An 8,616-nucleotide genomic window follows, 5' to 3' on the forward strand; every position below is an offset into this window, starting at 1 on the left:
ACAGTCCCCACAGTTGATCATGGTTGTTGTTAATTTCCCAGAGGCGGTGAGTTGCTACATATATGTATATAAAGTATAGGTAGGTTAAAAAAAAAGAGCAGATAATTAACCTCGGTGCCGTGTCATGCAAATATGCAAATTAAAACCAACAATGTTTCCCACCCAAAATGCAAATTGCAGTGGGATTTAAAATTTTAGTGCAACTTTCGCAAGCGTTATAATACTTGTTGATTTTCAGCAGCTTTATATATAGTTTTCAGCAACACCTATATATACATATATGGATATTTATATGTTAGTATCACAGAGGCAGAAGCATGAAGTATTGCAAAATGTTCATATACAATGGCACAGGAAGTAACAATACACCTACTTTCGAAACATAAAGCAAAAACTCCAAGAAAACTTTTCATTTTGGAAGCAAATTGCGCGGTTTAAGTTTCGGAAACAAGCTCCTGTTGAATTTCCCTCCCAACAAACAACATACAATTGCAATCATATAATATGCTGAGCATTACCCATAAAGCCTCAAAAATATATAAGATGTTTATTTCAAGCATTTCGTGCTTGCAAGAGACTTTGTGCTAAAAACACTGCACTTAGTCTTCCGAGCTCCCCGGAGGTGTCACAATAAAACAACTTTTGAAGTCCAAAAGGCGAAAATTACGTTTTGGGAAAATTTATACATACAAAAGCCACACCAGTGTCAATAAATTGAAATTTATTGCACTTTTTACCCCACACACTCACTCTTTTTCATTCCCATTTTTCTCCATTGTGGGTCAATATACTCCCGCGCCAGTGGAGGCGCCTGGTGTGAGCGGTACGATATTCTTTTTTCCCTCCAAACGACGAGGCAAACTAATAATAGAAAACACGATAATTTTGCCACATTCGCGGTACTTTGCTTTACAGCATAAAAATAGACGAGCATATAAAGCATATTTTGGAGTGAATACATCAAAAATATTGCATTTTAGTATTTTCAAGTTGTTGACTAACTGAAACAAAATATAATTAGCATACAATTAAATATTTATAGCACTCCGCGTACTTTACGAAAATTCATCACGCTCATTCATATTGAAGATGGTTTTTTTTTCGTGCAAAAACGCACACATTTCGAAATGTTGTGTGGCCATAAATTAATACTATGCTGTTGGTTTATTTTACGCTCTTTGTATACAAATAAAATACAAAATTTCCACTGTGTTAGGACGAGAGAGTTTTGGAGAAAGCACAGATTGAAATTAATAAAGGATAAAGCCTCTACATGATGAAAAATTGATAAATCAGAGGGTTTATAACTACTGTAATCCGTGTATCTTGAGATTTTTATTTGACTAAAATTTATTTAAGTCCTTTGAAAGTCTCAAATAGACCACTTAAGTCTTTTTCTCTGCTTCATTTCAGATTTTAAAGGACTTTTTTTGGCCCTATCCTCCTCCATGGAGGGTCATGTAAGTAAGTAAGTAATGTTTTATTTTATTTTTTGCTAACTAAAAAAGAGCTTTCAAACAAAGACAAGAGCTTGGTTTTTAAGCTATGATTAAATATTTAATTCATTTAAGATCTATATTCGTCGTATTATATAACCACCAGGCGTCTCCATTTGATTTTCACTTGTTGTTTGAAGAATAAATATATCTAATCCTATAAAAAAAAATATTCTAGAGCAAAAGCTACTGACGCTTTAGCTACCTATTTACATACATATATTGGCAAGTAAATATATAGTTAGCAACGAAAAGAAACTACTCATATATAATACACCCCATGGGGAAATTGGATAAAACAAAATAAATAAATTTGGAAGAAATCACAAAACCTAAATAAACTTATCATCAAGAGTTTATAGAAGAGATTTTTGAGACTCTGTATCATTCAACAATTTATTTATTATTCAAACAAAATAGTTTATATTTCAGTAACATAGGTATACTATTTGGCTTTTCAAAATAAATACAATCCTTTCCTTAAACCAGGTGGTAAGTTTCACATTTTTGCCAGCAATACGCAGATGTTAAATGTTGGAAAGTCTTTTGAGGAAATGTCTGGCAAAGATATTTCTTGGAATTGCCCCAAATATAGAAATTCTCCTTTGAAATTCCAACAAGAGGATCGTATTTCCTGCTATAGCAGAATGAAATTTCTTGAATTCTGATTCTGAAGTTTTTTTTTATTCGTGAAAAGTGAGACAGAGTGTTGGAAATTTTCCTCCTAAGCAAGGATTTTCCCAACACACTGATACACTTCACAATAGAATCAGAGTACGAGATTGTTGAAAAAGATCACTGAGGAGAGATTTATATAGGAGAGGAAAAAAAAAGAAGCAAAAGTCCCCTTAACAATGAGCCAGAGTGTGGAAAGTTCCCCAAAAAAATGATATGAAAGAAGGACCAAAACACCCAAAATTCCTCCTTACTATAACTTCTTCAGCGAGATAAAACACCGCACTTTTTTATTACCTGGCAAAAACAAACAAAGACATTGATGCTCGAGTTTGGGGTAAACACCCTGTGTGGAAATTTCTCTTTTACTTTTTCAACACTTTTGTTTTCAACCAAAGTCTCGTATGGCGAGTGAGTCTTGCGAAAAGTCTCAGCACGCCCGAGAGAGCAGAAAAGTTTCTCATCGTGTACAAAATGGAAGTCGGATGTAAATTAGGCAGAGCTTTCACCCTCAAGCATAATGGAAGAGCTATTGTAACGAAAGAATTCAAGAAACTTGTGAATTTTTACTTTATACTTCCACACCGTCTTCCCCCGCCACGGAAAAGCCTCCTCAATATGCGGGGAGATTCTTTCAGCAAGCAATTGTCGTCGAAGGTAGAAGTGAAGAAGCTTTTCTCGGTAGATTTTTAGATCTCTGCAATTGCTGGAGAGGAAGTTTGCGGCACATGAATAAAATGGGGAAAAGGTAAATAATTCTTTTCACCTTCATGGTCCTTTTCTTACTTTTTTTCACCTCTTTGCAAGGATAAAGGGGATGGTGGACAAATTATTAGAAAGAAGGGTCTTCTTATGGGTATTATTTTCTTTCACATGAAATGAGACCCTTTTTTGCAATCCTTTTTGCACGTACAAAGATTACAGTGTACCCCTTCATTCAATTCAAAGGGGTTCTCATGTCTGTATATATAAATCTCAAGGTGGGAAAATTAGAATTATTTAATGTACCTTTGATTTCTTTCTTTAACTATTTTTTTATATCAGCATAAAATGTTTTAAATAGAATAAAAAAAAACATAACGAAAAAGCTCGAAAAATTGCATTTTCTTCAACTCTAAACTGCTTGAAAATTTGTACGGAAGTTCACAAAATTTGTCTTTTTGTGTCAATTTTCAAAAGAAAATATTGCATCAAATAAAATTTAACCACCATAGTGAAGCTTACAAGAAAATTGAATTTGTAATAGTAGAAAAATATTCAGTACTAAACTCACATTATTTCACAGCCCTTGGGGATATACATCTATATAATAAAGAAAGGTCTCTCAAAAATATGGTGTCTGTTCAGCTATGCATTTCTACACCGTTGGTCCGATCGTGATGAAATTTGGTACATAGACTACTGATACCAGGCGGTTTTTACCAACGGCATTCATTTTCCCCCCAGAGCCCCCCTTCACATAGCCCCAATATAAAAATCACGCTTTTTTGACTACTTTTTGAATTCGGCGCCATAAATGTTGTGTGAAATTCACTTTTTCCCTTTGCAATATCTGTTGGAGATTTTTTGTGTGGCCCATCTATATAATAAAGAAAGGTCTCTCAAAAATATGGTGTCTGTTCAGCTATGCATTTCTACACCGTTGGTCCGATCGTGATGAAATTTGGTACAGAGACTACTGATACCAGGCGGTTTTTACCAACGGCACTCATTTTCCCCCCAGAGCCCTATAGAATTCGTTTTCCTCTTTTTCCCCACATGGGGCAATTTATTCAGCCTCTCGATACAAATTTTGGCTTCTTCTTCTTGGGGGTAAGTCGGTCGTCGCTTCCTTCTCTTCTACGACGTCTTCTGCTTTCTGTGGCTTCTCGAGGTAGGGTGTGGCCCTCTGGTGCTGTCGGTGGCTTCTTGGGGCCAGAACGTAGCCCTCCTATGCTGTGGCTTCTTTAGGGCAGGACGTGTGTTGTATCCGGAACCTCTCGTAGATCCCCCAGGGTAGGGCGTAGCCCCTCTAGTGGTTCTTCTGGGATTTACAATCCCCTCGGTGCGATAATGGGAAAGATTCCTTCCCTCCAGCTCCTGACCCGCAGAATTCCGGCACAGACGGATCCTCGTTCTCTTCACAGGCTTCTGGATAGCCTCTAGCTTCACGGGAGGAGTGGTAGAGCACTCCTCAAGGACTTCACAGAATTTATCCCTTTTGGGAGAGAAGAAAATTAATGGGTCTTTTCCCCAAGAGAATCAAATTAAGACTGCTGGGCCCACTGACAGAGCAGAGGGCAACCAGCTGATACACACACACACATATACATAGTTTTCAGCACTCTTCCCCTTTTTGGAGACATTTTTGAATTGGACGTTAATTCCCCCATTATGGATAATTTTCAAAAAATATGCACGTTACAGCCCCCTTCATATAGCCCCCATATAAAATTCATGCTATTTTGACTACTTTTTGAATTTTGCGCCAAAAATGTTGTGTGAAATTCACTTTTTCCCTTTGAAATATCTGTTGGAGGTTTTTGCGTGGCCCATCTATATAATAAAGAAAGGTCTCTCAAAAATATGGTGTCTGTTCAGCTATGCATTTCTACACCGTTGGTCCGATCGTGATGAAATTTGGTACAGAGACTACTGATACCAGGCGATTGTTACCAACGAATACATTTTCTATTGGACTTTTTTCATCTCAATTATTTTCTCTATATAAAATTTGCGCGAAGCGCAACAAATCCCCGCGAAGCGGGGCGAGGTAAATTGGAGCGAAGCGACAATTTACCTCGTAAGTAGATATTTCTCCTTCTTCCTTGTACCCTTTTACCTGTTCCTTGACAAAATCATGCTTTCGTTTGCAAAATTGCAAAAGGTATGCAAACCACTCGAAAGGCACGTCGAAACGCGATGAGTCAATAAACTTCAATATTTAATCTATATTTTATTTGCGCATGGCATAGTAAGGGAAATGACAATTGCAGCAACACGATAAGGAAGGAAAAAAGATGTGGGTGAAAACCCTCCCCCACAATTGATACACCATATGCCTTCAGGAGAGATATTTGTTGCGAATACTAATAATTTGCCTTGTAAAGTATAAGATAAGAGATAAATGCTATCAAGCACGCATTCTATGGGCGATAAGGATGTACAAAAGTATATGTATTGTTCATCGAATAACCAGTTTAAGATCAAGAAGAAAATTTATTTAAATTGCCTCACTCGGAGCCCTGCTCGCAGCTTTCAGCAGCAGCGAGTGTTCAAACTGCTCGTCTTTGTAGAAAGAAAGCTTGAAAGAAAGCTTTTGTAGTGAGGGTATACTCCAGATATATTTGACTGTTGGGTAAAAATGAAAAGGGATTGGTTTGGCTTTTCTCTTTTGGAAAACAGAGAAATGCATTATTTGCATCTGTGGAAATAATTTTTCCTTTGATAGACATTGCAGTCAAAGCTATAACAATGGTGGGGAATTTTAATTAATTGCACAATAAAAGGGTTCGCCTTTATCGAGATTAAACATACACCATATTATTCTACCAGAGCTTGTGCTAGAGCCTAGAGGGAGGGTTTGCTTTACAAATTTCCACCCTAAAACAATGCCGTCCATTGTTCTTTGTTGGTTTTTGTCTTAAACATCATGTACGCCAATCTCGGGAGAATCAAAAATTAAAATTTCATTAAAAAAAATGTATGTGAAAAAATCTATATAATCATTTTATGAGGTTTCGTCTCGATTGTTATTTTGAGAGCTTTTCTCAGAAAAAAAATTAATTTAAAAAAAGCTTTGAAATACCTATGTATTATATGTATGTAGCCCACAGATTTTAATGAATTAATATTTATCCTATGAAAAGCCAAATATTCACATATTTTATGGAATACTTTATATTTAATAGTTAAGAGGACTCCAAAATTATCTAATTTTTGATAATCAATTTTTAGAGAAGAATTCACAATAAAAGAAAGACGCTAAAAAGGACATTAAAAACATTTACGAGAAACAAAGATTCTATCATAAAAAAAATCTTTTAAATGTTTACTTATTTTTATTTTAGAACTAACGTATTTTCTGTGAGCTTTTTCTTTTTTTTTTCTTAGAGCTTTCATCAAGTATACATATGTATGTATGTGTGTAGATAATAGAATATTTCGAGAAAGTTTTCTTAAACGAAAGCTTTTTAGATAAATAATTTTTTTTACAAAGTCTTCATCATGAAAGGTTAAAATACTGTCATAAAATATTTTGAGTGTAAAAAAAACACCGCGTTTGCTATATATTTTTACGTACACATCTCGTGTCAATTCCTCTAACATCAGATCATTACATTGATGGTTTTAAGAAGATAACACAAATATAGGTAACAATTTTAACATCTACGTTCACATAAACTTATGTAGTGTTCGTATTGTACATAGCTTGACTATGAAATTGCTTTTAAAATATCAACTCGTACACCACCAATTTCCATCAATGAATTTTCATATTTGCACGCAAAAGCGATATTGCACAGTCATGGCATCAATTTATTCCTACAGTATTATGCAAAAGTGGCAAAAAGTATTTCTCCTGTCTTTTTTTTTCGCGGTGTGCGCGAAGAAAAACGCGCGAAGTTTATTTCGTTCTTTCAATATTTTTATAGATTACCTATTTTTTTTTATATTGCTGATATTTGGTACACATTGCACTTCTAAACTTTTTCTTTGCTGAGAGACTTTTTTACATCCCCTTTATTGAACTTTCTCCGTTGCACCTTCTTCATGTAAAAATTCCAATATTACTGAAGGAATAAATTTCTTAGAAAAAAAAACTTTTGAAGGTAAATACAATCTCCTAAGTTATGTAGTAAAGCTTGAAGTGACGGAAAGCTTTTTCTTAATACCTACATACTTTCAATACTTTACAGATTTTCCGTTTTCTGTAGTAAAACGGCTTTGCTATTCAAGATAGTTCATGGACAAGATAGGCTAAATCAATGTTTAAATTTTTTAAAAGAGTTTAATAATGACTAAAATAAATTTTTGTAATATAATATTGATTCCGGAAAAAAATAAAAAAGAAAAAATAGTCGAAGAAAATTTCCAAAAGTATCAGTCATAGTTCCCATTTCAATTGAATTTTCTATTAACTCAATGATCCACCATTTCTTGCCACATTACCTTACCTCTGCTATGCAAGGGGGAACGACACGAATTGAAATGATCGCACTTTATACACAATTTAACTAACTTTTGTCTCATTCACAGGCACATTTTTTTGCCCTGTGCCCACCACCCACACCGTGTACACAAGCACTACGAGGAGGAATTTTATGTAAACAGCCCATTTGTATGGAAGGAAAATGTTCTGGCGGATCGAGGCATGGCTACGCGCGGGAAAGATATTCTCTGTCTACCTATTTTTTGCACTATTTTGGATGGACTTTAATTAAGAAAGTCACACTAATGAGTATTTACCTTGAAACTTTACTCATTCAATTAACATTAAACCACGAGTACGATGGGAATTTCTTTACAGCATGCCTCAAAGCTTTTTTCTCTCTCTCTAAAAAAAAACCCACCGCCCAACACTGAGTCTGTGAGAATAACTGAGCCCAAGCATGAGAAGTATGTACGACGATGCTAGAGCACACAGTGGGCTTGCTCCTGATGTGGAAGAGGATGTCGCCCAAAAATGGGTGGGAAAAGAATGTATATATGCATGTAGTGTGATGAGTGACAATAGAGGGGGTGGTAGTATGTCCTATATATCACACAATTGCTAAGTAAATAACCACCATGGAATATTATTAGATATCGAGCGACGCTTGAATGGTACTAAATGGCATTATTTAGCCAAGTGCACGGCACAAACTGAGAATTGGTATTTGATTTACAACGAAGCAAACTTCTACTTACCCACAACATGCGTGCTTGTACCATGAAATCTGTCTCGGTGTCGCGCTGCTGGTGTTGACCTGAAAACCAAAAAAAGTATTAAGTGCAAATTTATATGACGGAACAGTCACAAACTGCGTGGTGGATATGTTGGGTGGGAATTTATAGTTAGACACACAATCAATTTGCATAAACTGACACTTTGCAGTTGGATGGCAATTCTACACCTTACACCACCATGCGCATGGTGATTTGTTATTAATCATCTTTATAATAGCACAGCACAACTACATAATTTTCTCTCGTACAACTAAATGCACATAGTGCTGCGTTATCAATTTGCACCGTAGAGGCATTGCATAGATAAATATACCTATGTATTGTATATATGTACGTACATACCTCGTATGCAATCTGAATCTCTGTACCTCTCTTCTCACCAGATATAGAGACTATAATTTATTTGGATCATCAAACACTCAAGTGCAAAATATTGATGGCGCTCCGACGGTGCAAATGCCGATAAAGCGACTAGCAATTAGCACAAGTTTATCTGCCGAATAGGTGCTAAAATCTA

The 8,616-nt window shown here is 35.6% G+C and overlaps 1 protein-coding gene across 2 annotated transcripts in view; it reads right to left on the bottom strand.

The window, feature by feature from the left end:
* LOC129788185 (alpha-2C adrenergic receptor-like) overlaps positions 1 to 8,119 on the bottom strand; it is a 44,430-nt gene extending 36,311 nt beyond the window's left edge. Inside the window, exon 1 of one of the 2 annotated variants that reach the window (XM_055824243.1) lies at positions 8,061 to 8,119. The gene's annotated coding sequence lies outside the window, so the exon portion shown is untranslated. Of the gene's footprint in view, positions 1 to 7,327; positions 7,832 to 8,060 lie in introns of those variants that run through there. The other variant, XM_055824242.1, reaches the window with a different exon arrangement.
* Between the last annotated feature and the right edge of the window lie 497 nt (positions 8,120 to 8,616).

The sequence above is a fragment of the Lutzomyia longipalpis genome, chromosome 1, assembly GCF_024334085.1.
Source record: "Lutzomyia longipalpis isolate SR_M1_2022 chromosome 1, ASM2433408v1".
NCBI classification, from domain to species: Eukaryota; Metazoa; Arthropoda; class Insecta; order Diptera; family Psychodidae; genus Lutzomyia; species Lutzomyia longipalpis.